At 37.4% G+C, this 22918-nt stretch overlaps 1 pseudogene; it reads right to left on the reverse strand.

Moving 5' to 3' along the window:
• The window catches only part of LOC136315038 (kinesin-like protein KIF11), a 66309-nt pseudogene extending 43645 nt beyond the window's left edge, over nt 1-22664 (reverse strand).
• Nucleotides 22665-22918: the final 254 nt, after the last annotated feature.

A 22918-nucleotide genomic window follows, 5' to 3' on the forward strand; every position in this document is an offset into this window, starting at 1 on the left:
GGATATAGGAGAAAGCAAGGTGGGGATTAGATTTCAGGGTAGTTAACAAGATTATATGCTTTTTTGAGGGTGATTAAGGTTTATTTCAAGGTTGCATTAGCCTAGATGTGCAGAAATAATAAACAAGGATTGCTTAAGGCAAAGATAAACCTTATACTAAAAAGTTCTATGCCGGGGTCATGACTATTAATAAATGATCAAATCACCCTCTGAAGTTACTTTCCGTAGAAACCCCCTCCCCTATTTTTTAAATTCACACACCTGAGATCCAGGAAGGGGTGGTTTTAATCAAAATGGTTACACTGAACCCAAAAGGGAAACCAGAAGCAGAAATATCAGAAGGACTCTCAATAAATGAAAAATATGAACCTTAGAAAAATGTAAAGTTAGAGAGAGGATAGAACAATAAGAAGCCTTCTACATGAGGCCTTGGGGTTGACTTCATTGAATATGATTGTTCTTGATTTAGGATGGGGTTAGGGTCATCTAGGTCATCTCTTTCACTTCCATGAATCATTTCCTTTGTGATCTAATGGTTACAGTCATTGCCTAAACAAAAGTTTAACATTCTCTTCAGTTGGAGCTCACCAAGCTGATGTCTAATTTTTCAGATCTGGTTTTGTGCAATTGTAATATTTTAGTAAGAAACACTCTACACACTGATTCGCAAATAAATTTGCATAACTTATGCAGTTAACATTTTGACATTCTTAACAGGTGTATAGATACTTGCCTTTACACTTGGGAAGTAATTTGTTAAAGGAGTTGAATTACTTAATACTATCTGAGCCATTACTTGCTGAATACTCATATATTTCCTATATTTTTACTAGTGAACTGTTATTGCTCTTTTATTATTAATACAGCTTTCAAATGATTAAGTCAAATCTCTAGAAAGATTTTAAGTATTATGAAAGGGAGGCGTTATTGTAAACTTTTTGTATCTACAGAGCACCAAATTGGTTCTTTTTATAGCGTGTGTTCAATATATATATTTGCTGCAAATAGCTGATGCTCAATAGATATTTGTTACAAATAATGAGGACTTAACATATAATTGTTCAGTGAATGTCTAGAAACAACAGGAAGTTAGGTTTAAATCTTGCCTCTAGCATCAAAATTGATCATCGAAGTCTAGTTCATGAATAGAACTGATCATGGCTTCTGATTTAATTTTTAATTAGTTCAGCAAATGGATTTGTAACTGAATTCTATTGTTCTTTCATAAAATGAACAATACCGATTATATTATTGGCTTTTTATAGGAGCCTTTACACAAAAAGTAAAAGTTGTAGTGAAAATACTTATATTCTTTATGATGTCAGTATCCTACATAAACAGTCCCTTCTTGAATGTTTCTTTGTAGCTTCCAAAATACACTTGTCATGTTTTGGGACCTTCCTTAACTGACCCAAATCAATCTATTCAAATATAATTCACTCCCCAACATATATGCTCAATCTAGCCACCATAGAGTTCTTAGCATTCTTTAAACACAGTGTTTACTTCCAATGCCTTATTATTAATCACATAGAAGCAGCATGGTGCATTGAAATTCCACTGACTTTAAGGCAAAATGAATTAATTCCAAGATATGTCTCATGTTTGGTAACCTAGGTTGATGAATATTGACTTTTAGGATTGTGTTGAAGATCAGAGATAAGATGCAATATGTAGAACCAAGGATCTGAATAAAAGTTAGTCTGATAAATACAAATCTATTATGATGACAGCAGGGAAGAAGTAAGGTTGTAGCCAAATAATTTAAGTGTGTGGCTACCTAAGGCAAGGGAAAGGACTGCATCTGTGTCTCCTTCCTTTTCTTCTTATACTAATTTCTTTCAGGTTCAGCTCAAATCCCAATGGCTTGCATCATGTGTGCTTATATTATTGATTTACACTGCTCTAACTACTGAAGTTAAATAAGAACTCAAAAATAATAATATATAGTTTCCACATAAATAGTTGTTATTTGAATATTGACAATAAAGATGATCTTGGACCACTTTGGCTGTTCCAGGAACCTAATTCACATATTTTCAACAAAAATGGAGTTTTTCAAATGGTATAAATCAGGAATACAAAAGGAAAAAGGGAACAAAAAAAAGGCTCATTTTGAGACATGGGTAACCTTAATTCTGTTTATCTAGCATCTAGTATTTGTCAGATTGTCTTTCATTTCTAACTGCTTAGTTTCAGACCTTTGGTTTCTTAAATAAAGTAGGAAGACTGTGATCTGGTCCATTGTAGCAAAGCAGAAAGGAGCCCTAAAGTAATTTTAGGTAAGTTTCAGCAAGAAATAAAAAGCAAAACTCTCTAAAGTATATATAACCCTCTAAATAAATCATTTTTAGGGTCTAAAGTCTCTAGGTAATGCCCCCAATTCCCTCCTAGACTGTGTGAAGAGTCCCATCCTGAGCACAGGAATTCTAAAGAAGAAAATGAGGCTGCGTAACTCCTGACCTCCACCTCATCCCCTTCCCTTTTAGAGATGGTGCTGAGACTCCTCAAATAGACTTTGGCCCAGATGAGAAAGAACAATCAATGTCCCAGCTACAAGAGGTTTCTCTGGGGTTAATCTTACTAGTTATTGAAAGCCACGCAGGACAATTGCTATTCACTCTTTTCTGAAGGTAGAGAGAAATCCACATCCTGCCATTATTGTGGAGGACATGCTGTGGTCAATGACAGTGCCATTTCAAAACCGTCTAACTTTAGGGAGTTGGTGGGATGCAAAGAGAAGCAAGTAGGCAAACAAAAAATATAAAGCAATTAAGGTATCATGTTGGATCATTGTGAGAAAATGATGCTAGGTAATGTCACCCAAATCTCTTTCTTGCCTTAGTGTCACCCTATTTTTCTCTCCCTTTTAAATGCATTTTTAATGTTTTAATAAATAGCTGAAAACATGTAAGTTCATAAATTGCTTTAATTATTCATCTGCAATCCAGATTTATATATGTATGGGCTCCAATTAAAAGCCAGGACAGGAAGGACTACAAATGTCAATGTAATGTGCATTGTAGATTTTACTGTTGTTTTAAATTTCATTTTAATAGTGTCTAGCATTTGGTGAATAGAATAAATTTTGAAAGAAAAAGAGAACCCAGGCCAGTACCTGTCTGTAATCAGAGGCATTTAAAGTGAGCATAAGTCCAATCCCATTCTTTAAGGGTACAGAGTATTGTCCTACTCATCAACCAGGGCATTTGGCTGTGAAGTCAAAGACAGAAATATTTAATTACTATCAGCAAACAGAAACCCAGTGAAGAGTGTTTGTGTCAGTTAGATGCCAATGAAACTAAGCCTTTCTGAGATGGAGAGGATCGATTTATTTTTTTTCCCTTCTCCAGATTTTTGCTATGACAGAATGACACACTCTTCATTCAGCCACTCAAGCAAAAGAATGACTGACGATCCAATGAAGGTCAAAAAGTTTTCCAACCAGCTGACGCTGTTTCAGACAGACTTAACCCTCCTTCACGAAATAGCTGGACCCAAAGTTTGGCTCTGAAGGCCCTCTGAGCTACCTTTCCAGAGATACACCCTTAAAGGGAACTTTGCTCTGGGTGGTTTACTTTCTCACTGGGTGCCACCCCTTCCTTTGTGTACAGCTGAAACATCTTGTGGTGTTCATTCTACTTTGCTGGCATTTTCTGGTCTCACACCATTGTTGGGCTCTGGCTTTATTTCTCATCAATGTCAGTGCACCCCAGGGAATGAGTTTTTCTTTTTCCCTGAATGAACAAATGTTTTCTCTAAATGAAACCTGGAAATAAATGGCCTTTCTAACAAAGTCACAAGGGAGGATGCTCCAGGAGGTGGGAACATTTACATAAAACAAAATCTCAAAGGAATGTGTGAGTCCTCAGTTAGGAGCTCTATTAGTAGAAGAAGAGCTTTTTGCCTCTGACCTCTGATTCTTTAGAATAACACATTCCCTCCCTCCCCTCAATGTTGCTTCACCTTCTAGAGAGCTACACTGAAGGAAGGAAGTCAGGGAGGATTTTACCAAATATTATCTAGTATGCAAAATTGTGACAAAGGCCAATAGAGAGTTGAGTCTAGTGGAATCTTTGCATTTGGGGATATGTAATCCTAGGGATTATTAGTTGAAGTTGGTGGGTTCTTGAGTTTTATCTTTGTCTTGGACAGTTGGTGCCTCACACAGCTAGCCTGCCTCAACACAAATCCCATTTTGTTATTTGGCCCTTAAGTCCCTCCTCAGCCTCTAATTTCTCTACCAACCCCTTGAAAAATGTGTCTTCTGTTTTTATCCTCTTATTTCCTGATTTTCCCACTTTAAAAATGTGAAGAATTAGTGGATTCTTTTAAAATGTCTGTCAAGATAAAGCATAGCAATGTGTTTTGTATTAAGCAAAAGCCCTTGCACAGACATCAACTCATTGAAGTTTTTGCTCTTTTACAGATTAGAACATGTGTTTTAATTGGTAGATGAGGAAAGAGAAGCCCTGAGTGATTGCATTATTTGTAGAGCTTTAGCTTATAAGTCACTGATAAATCAACAATATGGGTAGAGCTTCTTGACTCCTTGGATAGGATTTATTCTACTATGTGTTGATTTTGTCTCTCTTTTCAAGTTCAGTTAAATATTACTGATTAAAGAAATCACTCTTTATGGAAGTGCTTATTAAGTCCAGTTATACCTCCACTTAAGGAGAAACTCAGGAAAGTAACAACAGGTATACTGGACAAAAAGTACCAAATGGTAGAGATTCTATAATTAGTGAATAATAATTCTATCACTTAAAAAAGTAATGCAGCATTTAGTAACTGAGCTTACCAAATAACCTCAATTTTCCTACTAAGTTGGGATTGATTGAACATCAATAATACAATATGTCCTTAAAGTGAAGGAAATGTTGAGTTTGAAAGGAGGCAGTTGTGTCTGTTGATTTGGATTTTGGTGAATGAGTTACACATGTCAATAAACCTGGAGTTCTGCTTCTGGTGGCTGCCAGGATCTGGGTCAGTAATCTCATGCTTTTGCAACTGGACCTGCCACAGAAGGCATATACTCAGATATAGAGTTTAGTTTCACATGTGCCATTTTCTAACAATGCTACTCTAAATTACTGACCACTCTCAGCTTGTTTTCACATTTCTACAATAAGGGGGGACATAACCTATATGTCAGTGAGAAGAGTAAGTAAGTAATCTATATCCAGTACATAGTGTTTAATAAATACATGATAGTATAATATTATTTTATTTTCTCTGTGCATTCTCCCTTTTCCCACAGAGACATAGCAGATGAAGCACCTAAAAACTATTGACACTGTTAATGCAAGAGAACGTCTTCATCTAGACTCGTCTTTGGATACAGAGCTCCTATCTTGAATTTGATTCAAATCATTGACTACTTAGTTTATTAGTTACACACTCCATTGTGCCACAATGCAAATTGCTGAGAATGTAAAAGGTCAGTACAATTCCAAGTAATGTGTTGAGCTGGGGAAAATGTGCTGTATTATAATCCAGGTAAAATGAGTATAAACTAATTTTTACTTCAAAAACACCCAAAATACACTCTTTCTTTCTCTCTCTCTCTCTCTCTGTCTGTCTCTCTTTCTCTCTCTCTCTCTCTCTCTCTCTCTCTCTCTCTCTCTCACACACACACACACACACACACAACACACACATACACACACAATGGGGCTTTATTTGTCAGAACACTATGGTGCATAGTATTTACATGCAGGGACCAAAAAGAAAAAGATGCCTTAAGTTTTGATGCTATAAAATACCTAAGACTCATTTATATCTGAGAATATTGAATATAGTCCCTGTCCCAAATACCTGAGGTATATATTCATTGTATTGTCTTGCTTTGTTTCTGTTCAGATCTTCCCTTTCTTTTGGAAATTGTCACATCCCACCAGTCACATGACTACTATTGAAACTGCCCTGTGAGTGTAAATATTGTGCAACTTCAAGTGACATCTTCCACATTGCCTTTATATAGTTTATAATGTAAATGGTACTCCCCTATAATTATACAGGTGGTGGCCCTGGTATAAAATGACCCTGCACTTGTCTGCAGTTGATTGATCTAGGAATTTACATGATTTGAAATTTAAAAAATGCAAAGAGAGAAGATTCATTATCTGCAGCTCTTAAGACCCATTAATCTGACAGTTTTTTCCTTCCTGAAATTTGACTATTCAATACTTTCTTGGATACTCTGAGAAATCCTCATTTCTTTCTGGTAAATTTTCTGCTGCTGCATAAGGTAGCAAGATGTATTACTTCAACTTGAGTGAAGCAATGAAGAACCTTGACTGATATAACCACTCTAACTTTATCATGAACATCCTCACACATATGAGCCATGTGGACCAGATGCAATGCCCATTTATTTTTCAAGACCTAGATCACTGTGACTGAGGATATAGGCTTGGGATGTAAGCTTTCTATAGCTGAATTCTGATCTCATCATTAACTGTAATGGCCTTGTGCAAAATACTTTATTTCATCACCTCAGTTTTTTTATCTGTAAAATAGGAATAACAGTAATACCAATATGGTTGATGAGAGGACTAAAGGACTTGCACGTAACCGACTTTGCTCTTTATAGTCAGTTGTAGTTACTATTCTATGAAGGTATCTGAAATTTTCCCCAGAAAGTTTCCAAACTTCCATGTGATATGATTACTTTTTTTGTTTGTTACCACTCTCTCCTGAACTTTCTTCCATTGCAGCTCTTAATACAGTGCTTTATAATTTACTTATGTAATTAATTGTGTACTTATATAAATAGTCCATTTCCTTTTCCCATTTGTGATCTTTTAGTGACAAGGTCTGTGTTTTATTTGACAATTACCCATACTGCTCCACAAGAACAATGTCTGCCAAATGATAGTTTTCAATAAATACCTTTGAAAAACAAACAGAAAGATTACTGAAAAACTACCATACAAAATCAGCTTTTTACTCTTTGTAATTATGAGATTTTTTTCTCTCATCATTGATCAAAACATTTCTTTGTCCTTCCATTTATTTGTGGATGTTTTTGGCAAATATGTGGGTAGAAAACTATAGTGTGGTATGTTCCGTGAAAATACAAAATGGTTAGCAATCTCTCTTCTCTAAAGCAGTTTGCAATCCTAGAGGGGATAAAACAGGTACCCAAATTGCTGTAATATAAAGTGGAAGGTGATGGGTTTTATAATAGAGGCAATAGGAAATTGCCATAAGATCTAAAAGATGTAGAGATCATTTTAGGCTGCAAAGCTTAAAACGACTTCAAGGAGGAAATGCATGTGAGGTTGTTTTTAGAGAAATGAATATGCTTTGAATAGACTGAGAAAATATTTCCTCAAATGGGAAAGGTCCGCAGGTTAATGAATTTCTGCTAAGTGTGACTGTTACTGACAGTTCCTGTCTGCCAAATGGACTTTAAAGGATTCAACCACAGTCTTTGGCTTGGGTTTGATCAAGGTAGAGGTCAGACTGAGATATCTGTGTTTGCTAGGCTTCTTCTTTCCCAAGGAGCCACTTTAACACTACCTAAATCTCTCATAGATTGAACAAATCTGTCTGTTTTAGTTTCACTAGAAACAGTAATCAATATTGTGAAAATAATTTTGATATCCATTGTGAACAAAGATGATGCAACTGACATTCTTTTTGAGTTGTTTCCTCAATATTGGCTGCACTTCTTCACAGGGAATAAATCACGACCTGGAATTCTTCCTGGAAATATCATCCAATGCATATTTATTGAGTCCCTACTATGTACCAGACATTATGCTCTCCATTGGCTTGTTTTTGTCAAGAATATTTGATTGAGGTGTGATTTATATACAATGAAATGCACTGATTTAAAAGAGTGCAGTTTTATAAGTTTTGACACATTAAAGCATCTGCATATCCCATGCCTCTATCAGGTATAGAACATTTTTATTACCCTGGAAAATTTTCCTTCCCTGTAAATCCCCATCCTGCTTCAAATACAACTACTCATCGGATTTCTTTGACCAGAGTCATCTTGCCTATTTTAATATTTCTTGTACATGATATTGTATATTCTTTTGTGTCTTATTCTATCACTCAATATCCTTTTTCTTAGATTTGTCCATCTTGCTTCATGTATTAGTGGTTTCTTTTTATTGCTACATATTATTCCCTTGTGTGGATAAAACAGTATACTTTTAACTGGTTTTTACACTGATGGGCATTTGGATTGTTTTTAGCTTTTAGCTATTATGGCTAAAGTTGCTATGCACATTCTTGTACAAGGTTTTTGTTTTGTTTGCAAACAGGCAGAGAGACAGACCCCTGCATGTGCCCTGACCAGGATCCACCTGGCAAGCCCATTAGGGGGTGATGCTCTGCCGATCTAGGGCATTGCTCCATTGCTCAGCTACTGAGCCTTTTTTCTTTTCTTTTTTTAGCTGCTGAGGCAGAGTCTACGGAGCCATCCTCAGCACCTGAGGCCACCTCGCTCTACCCAATCAAGCCATGGCTGCAGAAGGAGAAGAGAGAGGAGAAAGGGAGAGAGAAGAGTAGTGGGGGGGGTGGAGAAGCAGATGGTTCCTTCTCCTTTGTGCCCTGCTGGGGAATAAATCCTGGAATATCCACATGCTGGCCAACGCTCTACCACTGAGCCAATTGACCAGGGCCTGTAACAGGTTTTGATAGACATATTTCTTTTAGAAGAGTACAAACTACTGTTGGGTCATAGAATGGATGCATGTTTAACTTCATGGGAAATTGCCAGACTTGTTTCCAAAGTGTTTGAACAATTACACATTTCCACCAAAAATGTTTAAGAGATCTGGTTGCTCAACATTTTTATCAACCAACGCTTGGTGCTATCAGTATTTTTAACTTTAACTCTTTTAGTGGGTGTATAGTCTCATGGAAATTTCATTTTACATTTCCCTGATAAGAAATAATGTCGAGTGCTTTTCCATGCTCTTATTATACATTTATATATCTTCATTTGTGAAGTGCCTATTAAGGTTTTCTACACATTTTAAAAATCTAATATTTTATCTTTTTATATTGACTTTTCTAAATTGTTTATTCTAGACAAATCCTTTGTCATATATGTGTAAAACAAGTACTTTTCCCAATATGTGATTACTTTTCTTTTTCTTAACAATGTTCCTTAATGAGCAGTTTTTAATTTGATAAATTAGATTTGCCAGTTTTTCTTAATTATAGTTAATGATTGCTATGCTCTGTGTAAGAAATCATTACCTACTTGTTAATCTCCTATGCTTTTTTCTACAGTTTTATAGATATAACATTATGGTGAACTATAAGCCATCTAGAATTTAATGTTTGTATACTGTGATGTAGAGGATGAGATGCAATCTGTCTCTCTTGTCTGTTGCTCTGTGTCTCTATCTTTCCATATAGCTACGCAGTTGTTTTGGACTATGTTTGGAATGGTTTTTTTTTCTTCTGCATTGTATTACTTTGAACAAACACTGGTGGGTCTATTTCTGAAATCACCATTGTCTTCCATCAATCTATTTGTGTTTCTTTTTTTTTTTTTTTCTTTTCATTTTTCTGAAGCTGGAAACAGGGAGAGACAGTCAGACAGACTCCCGCATGTGCCCGACCGGGATCTACCCGGCACGCCCACCATGGGGTGACGCTCTGCCCACCAGGGGGCGATGCTCTGCCCATCCTGGGCGTCGCCATGTTGCGACCAGAGCCACTCTAGCGCCTGAGGCAGAGGCCACAGAGCCATCCCCAGCGCCTGGGCCATCTTTGCTCCAATGGAGCCTCGGCTGTGGGAGGGGAAGAGAGAGACAGAGAGGAAAGCACGACGGAGGGGTGGAGAAGCAAATGGGCGCTTCTCCTGTGTGCCCTGGCCGGGAATTGAACCCGGGTCCTCCGCACGCTAGGCCGACGCTCTACCGCTGAGCCAACCGGCCAGGGCCAATCTATTTGTGTTTCTTTATGCAATACCACATTGCCTAGAATGATGCAGATTTATAATTGACCTAAAACATTATCAAGCACAAATCTTCCAAATTTGTTCTTTCTCAAGATGAACTTAGTCACATTAGGTCACTTGCATTTTCATATAAGTTTTTGACACAGCTAGTCAATTTCTACAATATGTGTGATATGATTTTTGTTTGAGATTGCATTGAATCCATAGAAGAATTTGTGGAGAAAAGACATCGTGACAATATTTTGACTTCTAATCTATGAAATCTATTTAGAACTTCTTTAAGTTCTTTCAGCAGAGTTTTATAGTTTTCAGTGTGCAAATATAGCACATATTTTGTTAAAGTTATCCGTTTTTATTTCATGGATTTTGCTTCTAAGATAAATAGTATTCTTTATTTAAGTTTTAATTCCATTTTTATTTTCCCCCAAGAGTAACAGGCTGTATTGAAAGGAAGAAAGGAACCCTGCTGGGCACCAGTACAAGCTAGGGGGACAAATTATATAGAGCAAGGAAGAATTTCGAGTAAGTGGGTGTTGAATTAAAAGTCCTGGTATGTCCGGAATGCTTCTCCTTGGGGCAGCTTGTCAGCTTCTTGGAATTCCTCTGTCTCAGGGGTGATAGTCCAGTAAGAGTGAGGTCTGACAGATAAGTGGAACATCAAGAGGGCAGTTTGGAATTCACGTACCTATCAATAACCTATAACTTTCTTCAGAAATGTACATCCCATTTTTTTCACAGGCTACAGGAAGATCTCGTTTCAGACGCTTTATCTCTTCTGTATATACCAAAGCTTTATATATAAAAAAGCTTTTTGGTCAGTTTCTGGTTAACTTCAAGCTTATTCAGTATGTTCTGTGCTCTATGAGCATAAACCAATGTATTCAGAGTTTCTTCAAAATTGAGAGATACAGGAGAAATTGTTGCAATTATAGATGTTCTTGTGTGTCCCCCAAGAGAATCCTGGAGGATTCTGGTTAGTTTAGATTCTTGGTAAGGAACATGAGTTGTTCTTTCTACAAGAGCAGTAGTAACCCTTCCCAAAGTCAATAGGGATTGATTGATATTTCCAGCTTCCTGAGCTCTCTTTGTCAACTGCTCCAGAATGGCCAATGTTTTCACTTCCTGCAAGATAACCAAGTTCAACTTTCCGCTTTTCTCCATCAACTATAGTTTCTTCATATGTATTGTAACAGAGAAAACTGAGTGGGAACGACTAGAGTATGCATTCATTAATGTTGCTGCAGTTTTCCTTTTTGCTACTCCCTTCTCCAAAATTTGATAAACTTCATCTTTGTTGTGTACTGTAATTTCTTCTAAACCTTTGATTATCACTCCCCTCTTGTTTCGGGGATCATCAAACATCTGTAGTCTCTCAGAAACATTAGAAGATGGACTAAGGAGATCAAAAAGTTCTTCAGTATAGATTTCCAGCAGAGACACTTTGACTGAAAATTCAGTACCACTATCAGTAAGTTTCTCAAAAAAAAATTTTTTTAATGTTTTTATTTATTCATTTTTAGAGAGGGAGGAGAGAGAGAAGGGGGAAAAAGCAGGAAGCATCAACTCCCATATGTGCCTTGACCAGGCAAGCCCGGGGTTTTGAACCGGCGACCTCAGCGTTCCAGGTCGACACTTTATCCACTGGGCCACCACAGGTCAGGCTAGTTTCTCAAAAATTTGATGAAGAGTACGTGGAATTATACCAGCCAAAGGCTCCTCCTCCCAAGTATATTGTTCATTAGGTGACCTTTCACCTTCCATTGTAAAGGTTTTTCCAGTGCCAGTTTGGCCATATGCAAAAATAGTGCAATTATAGCCCATAAAAACTTTATCCAAAATTGGACAAACAACACTTCGATAAACTTTTATTTGTTTAGTAGATGCTCCAAATATCATATCAAAAGTAAATGTTTTCCTTGAGCTCTTGTCAGCCAATCCTCCAGTCCGTACACTAACTTCTTTTTTCACATGCTCACCCTCTACTATAGAATGAGCAGTTGCTTTTCACTCTTGCCAAACTAAGGGGTCTGCATCTCACCACCACCTGGATGTTCTTCTCCTTTTCCTCTTTCTTCTTTCAGGAGAAATTTCCCCGGGGACGCCATGACGGAACCCTGCGAAAAACAAGGCCTGATACTGACCTAGGAGGCTTGGCGGGGGAAACCGATAGAAGCAGCTCTGTGTCCCCGCTCTCCACTAAGGAGTCGTACTGGCCAAGGAGTCTTAATTCCAATTTTTAAAATACTTAGAATTATAATCTAAATTATGTATTAGTCTTGTGTCCTAGAACTCTGCTAAATTTTCTGAGTTCTAGTAGTGTTTATATAGATTAGTTAGTTTCTTATACACATTATCAGTTGTGAATTAAACATTTCACTTTTCCTTTAAATCTATATGCCATATATTCATGTTTCTATCTTATTGAATTTGCTTAAATCGCTAGTAAATGCTGAATAAAAGTGATGAGAAGTGAAATTCCAGTTTTAAAATTCTTGAGCCTAAATAGAAAGCATTCAGTCCTTCACCATTAAATATGAAGTTAGCTGCAGGTTTGCATAAGTGCCTCTTATCGGGTTGAGAAGTTCCCTTAATTATAGTTTGCATATAGTTCATAGAGATTTTAAATAAAAAATGAATGTTGAATCATTTTCAATATTTTTCTGCATCTATTGGGATGGTTTCTAATTTTTCTTTCAATTTTGTTAGTGTGGTGTACAACTTTGGTATATTTTTGAATGTTTATCAAACCCTACATCTCTAGAATTAACTTCACTGAGTTATTATATATTACTCTTAATAAATACTGCCGGATTTAATTTAGTAATATATTGTTAGAAAAACTTTATACAAGTTCATGAGAAATACTAGTCTGTAATTTTGTTTTCTTGTAATGATCTTGTCTGGATTTAGTATCAGGGTTATGTTGACCACAAAAGTGAGTTAGAAAATGTTTCTTTTTTTTTCTAGTTTGTGAAGTTTAAATAGTTTCCATTACTCTGTCTTCAAGTTCACTGAGCTTTTTCTTCTATAGCAGGGGTCCCCAAACTACGTCCCGTGGGCCGCATGCGGCCCCCTGAGGCCATTTATCCAGCCCCTGCCGCACTTCTGGAAGAAGCACCTCTTTCATTGGTGGTCATTGAGAGGAGCACATTGACCATCTCATTAGCCAAAAGCAAACCAATAGTTCCCATTGAAATATGGTCAGTTTTTTGATTTAAATTTACTTGTTCTTTATTTTAAATATTGTATTTGTTCCCCTTTTTGTTTTGTTTTTTTTTTATAATTTTTATTTATTTATTTTTATTTATTCATTTTAGAGAGGATAGAGAGAGAGACAGAGAGAGACAGAGAGGAGAGAGAGACAGGGGGAGGAGCTGGAAGCATCAATTCCCATATGTGCCTTGACCGGGCAAGCCCAGGGTTTCGAACTGGCAACCTCAGCATTTCCAGGTCGACGTTTTATCCACTGTGCCACCACAGGTCAGGCCCGTTTTGTTTTTTTACTTTAAAATAAGATATGTGCAGTGTGCATAGGGATTTGTTCATAGTTTTTTTTATAGTCCGGCCCTCCAACGGTCTGAGGGACAGTGAACTGGCCCCCTGTGTAAAAAGTTTGGGGACCCCTGTTCTATAGTATCTATTAACTTTTAAGCTAATGCATATATATACATTTTATTTCAGATATTATTTTTTATTTATATTATTTAAGTCTATAATTTCCATTTGGATATGTTTTTTATTTCTATTTCTCTATTGAGATATTTCATTTGTTTCTCCATCATATTTATTTTTTCCTTTACATTCTTGAGTGTAATTGTAATAGCCTGTTTTAAAGCCCCAGTCTGCCAGTTCCATCTATGGTCTAGTTGTCCTGGCTTTTAATTTTTTATTCTTCTAGTTATAGATTATTTTCTCCTGATTTTACACAAGTCTAGTATGTTTTGATTGTGTGTCAGGTATTATGATTTCTATGTTGTTGAGTATCTGGATATTGTTATTTTTCTTTGAAAAGTATTCTATCATTCAGACAGGAAGTTAGTTTATATGTAGAGCAGCCTCCTTTAAAGCCTTGAATAGGATTAATCTAGATTAGCCTTTGCTCAAGATTCAAAGAAGCTCTGCTCTCAAGGTTTGGTCTTTCTGCAATCTTGACTGAATGCTTTAGCTATTCAGTAATCTCTACTCTGTCAGAGCTCAAAATCTCTCAGTAGCATGAGCCCCAGAAATATTTTGGTCATAGCCCTGCTGCCCCCATAATTATTATTTTTATGGTAGTGCTTTCACTTGGCTTTATAGAGTTTTATCCTCTACATGCTCTGATTAGCATTTATTCAAAGACTCAATGGAGCCCTACCTAGGTTACTGGAGTTCTTTTCTTTCTGGAATCATGCCCTGCAAAATTCACCTACCTTCATGGCCCAAACTTCTGATCTTTGTCTCTTTGTGTATGATCATCATGCTGTGGTCTGAAAAATGTGCCCAGGAATGAATACTAGACAATTACAGAGCTCTTCTATTGTTTAACTTCTTTTGAGATTGCAGTCATATACTACCTCTTGTTCTTTATCTGACAACAATATGGTTCATATGTTTTGCCTAAATTTTTTATTAGAAAGACTAATCTGGTACCAATTGCTCCATTCTACCTATAAGTAGAAATCTTCTTTGGTTTTTATAAAATGTTTTGTCATAGGTTGTGATGGGATCTAGGGCTAGAGAATTACAGTAAATAAAGTAATGGAACATGTAATCTTGTGAGCTCAAAAGTGAACTTACAAGAGGTGGCTTAATAAAAAATGTGGTGACTGGAATCATGATTACATTAAAATTATAAAGATCATGTGCTGTTTATTGTTTTGTTTTTTAAACTCTACTATGGAAGAGCCATGAAGGTCTGGAAGACAACATAAACTCAGGTGTGTCATATGTACTTTTTAGATGGCTCATCCCGCTGTAATCTGATGTTGGTCTAGTGTAAATTTATCATATTGCATTTAATATCACCATTATTTTATCATAGCATATCTCTTTAATTGTGCTTTCCATAGGGAGATTGGAGAAGCCTGACCCAGAAGTCATTTAGGGAAATGAAAGTTAACCACTCTGGTATTGGGCATATTTATTTCTCCCAGAGAAAAGCAATGGTCTAGTGTTCATGAGTTCAATTCAGCCTTCTGTATTTCAAGGTTTATACCACAGAAATGACCCCTTCTCATTGCTATTCCTTTACATGTACAAAAGGTTAAGAAGAGGCATTTCTAATGATATTTTCTTGCAAAGTGACTTCTAAGACAGGAAGAATGTTCCTTAAAACAGGACTATTATATTTAAATATTCAGATTTTGTATAAAATTCATATTTTCAGAATATCATGATTTTCCAGTATGTTGTGCAAAATAGAGTAAGCAATACAGAGCTTTAGTGTCAAATAGACCTAGAATCTAGTTTTGCATATGATTTACATGTTTTGTGATGGGGAAATTTATTTTCCTTTTTTCAGACTTAGTTTCTACCTCTATAAAATTGAAATCATGAAAATATTTATCCTTTGGGATTGTTTTGAGAAATAGATCATATATGTAAAACACTTAGTAGAGTGCCAGGTATTTGCTAAACAATAAGCAGATTTTTTTTGTGTGTGACAGAGACAGAGATAGACAGAAGGACAGATAGGGACAGACAGGCAGGAAGGGAGAGAGGTGAGAAGCATCAATTCCTCATTGCAGCACCTTAGTTATTCATTGATTGCTTTCTCATATGTGCCTTGACCAGGGGCTACAGCAGACCGAATGACCCCTTGCTCAAGCCAGCGACCTTGGCTCAAGCTGGTGAGCTTTGCTCAAACCAGATGAGCCTGTGCTCAAGCTGGTGACCTCGGGGTTTCAAACCTGGGTCCTCTGCATCCCAGTCTGACACCCTATCCACTGCGCCACTGCCTGGTCAGGCTAAACAGATGTTTATTGTATTTTTAATGCAATGATACAAATCCATATAATAGGATATATAGTTAAATTGAGAAATTATAAATATGTATATATAGAACATACACATGATATATACACTGCTCACAAAAATTAGGGGATATTTTATCGCTTCATATTTTTGAAATATCTAATTTTTGTAAGCAATATATACATTTTTGTAAGCAAATATCTCTAATTTTTGTAAGCAATATAAGTATATAGCTATATATACTATATATAGTATGTATGTGTATATATATAAAAATACATTCTTCTGGGTGTGTCTGTGAGGGTATTGAAATTAATGTTTGAATCCATAGACAGAATAAAGCCGATTTTTCTTCCTAGTGTGGGTGGGCCTCATCCAATCATTGATGACTTGAGTAGAACAGAAAGACCAAAAAAGAGAGAGTGCCTCTTGCTCGACTGATTGAGTTGGAACATCAGTCATTTTCCGCCTTCAGATTTAAACTGAAAAATTTATTTTTCTTGGGTCTTGAGCCTGCTGGTTTTCAAAGTAGAACTACAATATAGGGTCCCTAAGTCTTCCACTACCCGACTGCCAATGTTAGGACTTCTCAGCCTCCTACCTGTATGAACCAATTCTTTTTTTTTTTTTAATCAAGTGAAAGGCAGGGAGGCAGAGTGACAGACTCCCACATGTACCCAACTAGGATCCACCCAGCAACTCCGTCTGTGGCTGGTGTTCTGCTGGTCTGGGGCTGCTGCTCCATTGCTCAGCAGCAAAACTATTTTAGTCCCTTGAGACAGGCCATGGAGCCATCCTCAGCACCCGGGGTCAACTTGCTCATTCATGCCATAGCTACAGGAGGGAAAGAGAAAGAGAGAGAGGAGACAGGGAGGGATGGAGAAGCGGATGGTTGCTTCTCCTGTGTACCCTGACTGTAAATCAAACCCAGGACTTCCACATGCATAGCTGACACTCTACTGCCGAGCCAACTGGCCAGGGCAAGCTAATTCTTTATAATCAATCTCTCTCTCTCTCTCTCTCTCTCTCTCTCGCTTTTTCTCTTCTGTTGGTTTGGTTTCTGGAGAATCCTGGCTAATATGACAAGCCTCTGTAACTTTGACCATTCAGCCAAGTTCTTATAGATCACAAGGCGAGGAGGATTTTCTGTGTTTCCATATACCAATGATCCACAATATCTAGGCCTATATCCTGATGTTTGCTGTAATTCTTACCTTACTCTATTATTCTGAAAATAAAAAGTAGAATGACACATTTATTTAGATATACTGAGCAATCATGAAGTAAAGAGCTTGCGCAGGGGGGGGGGGGAGAGATAAACTGCACCAAGAAACAATTGTATTTTTATTCCAGATACCCACACGATCAATTTATAATATGAACAGTAGGGGGCCAGCCCATCTCTGACTTGAAATACATTTGTCTTGAATACTTATTCAGCCCTTTATTATATCAAACTATTTTAGTCATCCTTAAAAGCAAAGAGAGGATCATTTTAAAGGCATTAAGATTAAAGGCCAAGTACAATTATTTCTCAGACATACTTAAATTGCCCCATTGAAGGCAGTTAGCACTTTTTAGAGTGGCAGAAGTTACCAGAAAAACTGTGCATACTGAATTTGATGCTGAGAAATAGAGTTTGAAAGTAAACATGAAATGCCATGATAATAAATGACAACTTTTCCCTTTAAAAGATATTTTTTGGGGGGATACACTATGCAAAGAAGGATAAGATAAATGTAGTTGTTTGATATATCTCTCATATCAACTAATAGCCCAGGTGCTGTATCTGAGCCCCAAACCTGGAAATAAGGTATGCTTTGCCCTAACTAAGCATTCATCTTTTAGAGTTTAGCTCATGTATTTTCTCCTTACTTTAAAGCAACAAATAGTCATCGAGTTCCATCTATTTACAAAGCATTGTTTTAAGGATTCTAAGGATGTAAATGTGATCAAGATATAATTCCCTCTCTCAGAGCAGCTTACAATTCACTGGAACATTTTAACAAGCATTTATTGATCACCTTTATGTGCCAAGTTGTGTTCTAGGTAAACTGGATACATGGATATATAAAACACTCCTTGTTCTTGATAAATACCCACCAAAGGAGAGACATGCAAAATAAATAATTTGTGTAAAGTAGAGGTATATACAAGGAGTCAAGAATGAGAAGTGAATAATTCAATATGGAAAAAGAGATAGACTTACAAATGAAATATGAAGATGAGAAAGTGTTAAGTTGTGTATTCATGAATTCACCTTTCTAAAATATACATTAAAAAAAGCATGAAGTACTCAGGAAAAGAGCCATGTTAATTAAATCTAATCCAAGCAAGGAGGATATTGGCAATACCCATGAGTCTGGCATGCTCTTTCTAACTTCAAATCTGGAAGATGTTCTCCTCTAAGCACCTTCAGCATGGATGGTATTTACATACAATTTACCTGTAACAAACTACTGTTGCTTCATAGGTACTGAGTCTTAAGTTTTTATAACCTTGCTCAGAATTTGCAAGCAGAGACTATGACCGATATTTCTTCTGCAATCATTGAGTCTTGAACAAAATGAACAGATAAGGTCCTACTTGACTGATGAAGACAGTTTTTTTCTCCATGATACAAACATTCAAAGCCTGCCTTCCTCAGAGAAGATGGAAAGACCCCTTGGAGCGACAAAAGAGGCACCATCCATGCTATGAAATGCCCTCAGAGCATTATCCATCTTGATCCAAAGGTTTCTGCAGTCCATTGTGATCATGTGTGTGACCAATAGAAACATAAAGACCCTACTTAAGAAATAATTCACTGTTCAGTAGCTCTGGAAAGAACATTTTCTCAGAACATAAGGAAACAGGGTGCCTTCTAAATAGAGAATATATAAACAATGATTTTTGAATACTCATTCTTCAGCCAAATTTAAAAAAATAATAAAACATGGACAGGTATAATAGGGAGCAATGGGCATCTATTGGATATTTTCCTGGTCTGAGTAATTGTAAAAGTTTTAAGAGTTCTTGGAGCTGAGTTTTCTTCCATAAAATAGGGTAAATGAAAAGTTATACACATACATACATACAAAAAATAACTTATTTTTCCCAATTTCTACTTATATAAGATTTATACATACTTAAATATAAAATGCATGTAAATATAACGAAGGTGTTAAGACAAGAGAGAACACAAAGACCCTGCCTACTTCTGCAATAGAGACTGACTGAATGTTAAATAATATAGATTTAAAGTAAAAGTGCCTGCTTTTCTGAAGGTCAGCCATTACTGGTTCCTTAAACTATAAAAAATGATGCCAGTCCAATGTTTATGAGTGAAAAAAAAATTGGAGCATTCATTTTACTGTCAATGCAACTAATTGATAATTTTTAAAAAATCAACACATCTAGCTTATAAAGCACTATTTTGTCACAGGGAGATTCAACTAAGCATAAAATGTGCCCTCAAAAAGCTTATAACCCAGTTGCATTAAATATATGAGACATATATACATACATACATATTGAGATAAATTGGCATCATCTCCTATAAAGTATATACCCTCATAATTTACATAATCATCACTACAGATTTATAAGAGGGAGCGGGTGTTTTAATGAATGGGTTTGTCTGAGATCACTGTACAGGGTGTCAGATTGAGGGTGGACTGTAAAGGAGAATACTGTAGAAAAAACTCAGAATGGTCTTGGAAATGAGGCATCCAATGCGTGCCTAACTGGAAAGAATGGTCCCTATATGGGATTACTGGGAGAATGGCTTGGGAGTAGATCTGCAAAAACCTTCATATAAGGGCTGAGAAGTATGAATTTTAACCTGTGGAACAATGTGATAAATTTTAAGGAGTTTGAACAGGGAGTATTTATTGAAAGAGGCACTTTTGGATTTGGGATCTGAGTGAACTATGTAAGGCGATTTCCCAAGACAAGATAGCAACTTGTCAGGACGATGAGAACTAACCCAAATTGGAAGCTCCAGAGGTCAGAATTAAAGGCTCCAAAGCCAAGTTCATGGGCCTGCCTGCATCCCAGAGTTAATCTGAGGCAACAGGATGTCTCTTTCATTCAACTTGCAACACTTTTCTTCTCATAACCTCATACATTTGATAATAAAAAAAAATCTACATTTTTACAGAGCACAGAATTTTGGGCATACATTTTTTCCTGTTCTTTTCATACTAAAAGACCCAGACCTTCCCTAGACAAAGATTTACTTAGCTCTCCAGCCCTGCTGACTGAGCTATGGATTGTATATTCCCAGGACACTTCCCTAACTAAACCTCTCACATCTGAAGATTGGGATTTAGTTGACCATGGAATGAATATAAGAAGATCCTCTGTGTTCTTCCCCCCATCCCTGCTTAGCCAAGGTCATGCTTTCTGGAAGTGAGGCTGTATCTCTCTGGAAAGAATCCAAGACTGTTGAGCATGCCAAAAGAAATAGTAAGAACTTTTCCAAAGCACACACATTGTACTTACTTCTCATTTTAAAAAGAATGGGCTTTACATAAATCCAGCCCCCCTCTTAGCCTCTCATTCCTTAAGCTGGTGCTGTAGTTTTTACACAAGCTGTAGGGAAATGGCATGGCTGAGAAAGTCTAACACAGGCATCCAGGCCCCGGGCCAATCAGAGCCTTACAGAAGTCTGCCGTCCAGGCAGCAGGTCACCCAAGAAAGAACAATTCCCTGAACTGCTGCCTCTTCCTTTGGTCAAAACAAATTCTTCCCTTTCCCTTCCTGCTCTTTCTGCCTGTTCTCGTTCCTCTGTCCTCTCTCCTACCTTTCTGTTAACCTCCTTTTCTCCCTCCATTCTTCTCTTTTGTTCGTGTCTCTCTTTTTGAGAAAATAATTTTATCTTTTAGTTTCACTAAACAAAAGGTTGAGGATGGAGGGTATGTATGTTTCTGGTTGTTGCCGGTTTTCATATCATTTAACAACAAAAAAAGACTTTTCCCGTTAGAAGCCCAAAGGTGGCGCTGTTGCAAAAGGAGAAAGCCAGCCCGGCCAGCCAGCGCGTTGGCAAGCCACCAGCACACACAACACGAATACTTACGTGCTGGGTTTGTACCGAGCTGCAGATCCTGGAGGCTTTGCTCCCAAACATAAACATTGCCTTTTCTTTTTCCAGAGAGAAATAAAAATCCTGATTACAGCAGATACATTACTGCCAAATTGTGCAAAATAGAACAAGTATTAAGTGTCTGCTTACCCCCCTTTTATTGTTAATTCCATGCACTTTAGTTGATTCCAGTATTATCAAAATAATTGCTGGGAGAAGGGATTGAAATTCATTTGGGTTCATTAATATCACCATTTATCAGTATAATGTCCTATAGATAATGAGTGGAGGGTCATTCTGTTTTCTCCTTCTCTGCACTCTGTACAGTGGGCTAAAATGCTATCAGGATGGTTACATTTCTGTGGCAGAAAACTAGACAAATGCTTTTTTGGACATCTAAAATGTGGCTTCTGCTGCTGCCTTTGGGGTCCTCTCACAACATTTTTCCATAGAAGCAGCGTTTATCTTTCAGGATCCGATCATATTTTTGCTTTTATCATCCTGAGAAGAAGCAGCAAATTTAGAAAACCCATTTCACGGAGAGAGAACAGGCACAGTGCTTGTTGAATTGTTCTAGTTCCTCCCATAGATGAGTTGAATTACTACTACCCATTTCCATAACCTTAGCTCGTGGCTATGTCTAATAGTTTTGACTTCTCTGTGCAAAAAACAGTAACACACCCCCCCCCACACACACACACACTTGTTTACCTCTTCCTCTGTCTCTCTCCCTAGTGAAGTCCGTCAGATAGATGTCTCAAAAACTATTGAAGCAAACATTTTAGCTAATTTCAAAATGTCCTCGTTTCCTCTCAAAATATGATTTCACCCTCATCACTTTAATGTTTACTTTCAACTCAAGTTGCTGAAATTAAACAAGGACAAAGTAACCTGAGATGTTTTATGCCACAGAGACAAAAAGGTATTGATCCTTTCTGCCTCTGGAAAAAAGGTTTCTAATAATTTCCAGATATATTGTAGATTGCGCTGCTATCTTTAATTAAAACATGACACAAGACAGAAACCAATTACTTACTTTTTTTTTAAACCATAGGGCCACCTCTGTCCCAATGAATTCTGACATCCTATTTGCAAATTGGCAAGTTTGTTTTCAGTACGTGTGTGTGTGTGTGTGTGTGTGTTTGCAAGCACACACACTTATGCTACTGTGCTCAAATGCAGGCATGCTTGTGAATTTATTCTTGGCTTTGCTACTGGTGACATTTAAATCTGGGTTTATGTCAGGTAGTTTAAAATATATAAAAGGCTGAGTTATACCAACATTGCCTCTCATGTGTGCCACCGAGATGACTGAGGAGGGAATTTCCAAAGTGGTTTCATTCATGCGGCTTTGGTGCACTATGAAACAGGACTTAGGAAGCGGGGGGGTGAAAGCAAAGCAGAGTAAAAAGGAAACGTGCTGAAAGGGAACTGATTTTAGCTCCAGAAATAAAGCAACCTCTTCCTATTACAAAAATACTTGAACTGGCTCCGTCCCTTCCTTATTTCTTATTCTCTCCTGGCTGTTTCAAAAGGCGTGTCTCATAGTACGTCTCTGGGGGCTTTTCCTCTGATCCCGACGTGGCCCGCTTTCTGTTCTTTCCTTTCAGACACTGCTGGTCTCCGAGACATCTCCTTCGCAGCTTTTGCCATCTGGAGCTGTCTGCCTTCAACTCTGCCGTGCAGACTCAGGCTCCTTGAAACTGTCATCTCAAAACATATTTATTACTTCCTTATGCCCGGGCTTCTTGGTGCCAGGTTCCTTCTGCCATTTGATTATGCAGGGCAGAGGCAGCATTATTTACCCTCTGAGTTAGTGCTGAGGTGCTGTTTGTGTGAAGAGCGCAACCTCGGAAGGAGAACGAGGCATACCACAAGGCTGCCTTCCGACGCCCAGGCTCCCGTGTTAGGTGGTACCCCACGCTCCTAGGCTGGCACGCACCGCCACCTTTTCCTCACTGTGC

Source organism: Saccopteryx bilineata, chromosome 11 (assembly GCF_036850765.1).
Source record: "Saccopteryx bilineata isolate mSacBil1 chromosome 11, mSacBil1_pri_phased_curated, whole genome shotgun sequence".
Lineage (NCBI taxonomy): Eukaryota > Metazoa > Chordata > Mammalia > Chiroptera > Emballonuridae > Saccopteryx > Saccopteryx bilineata.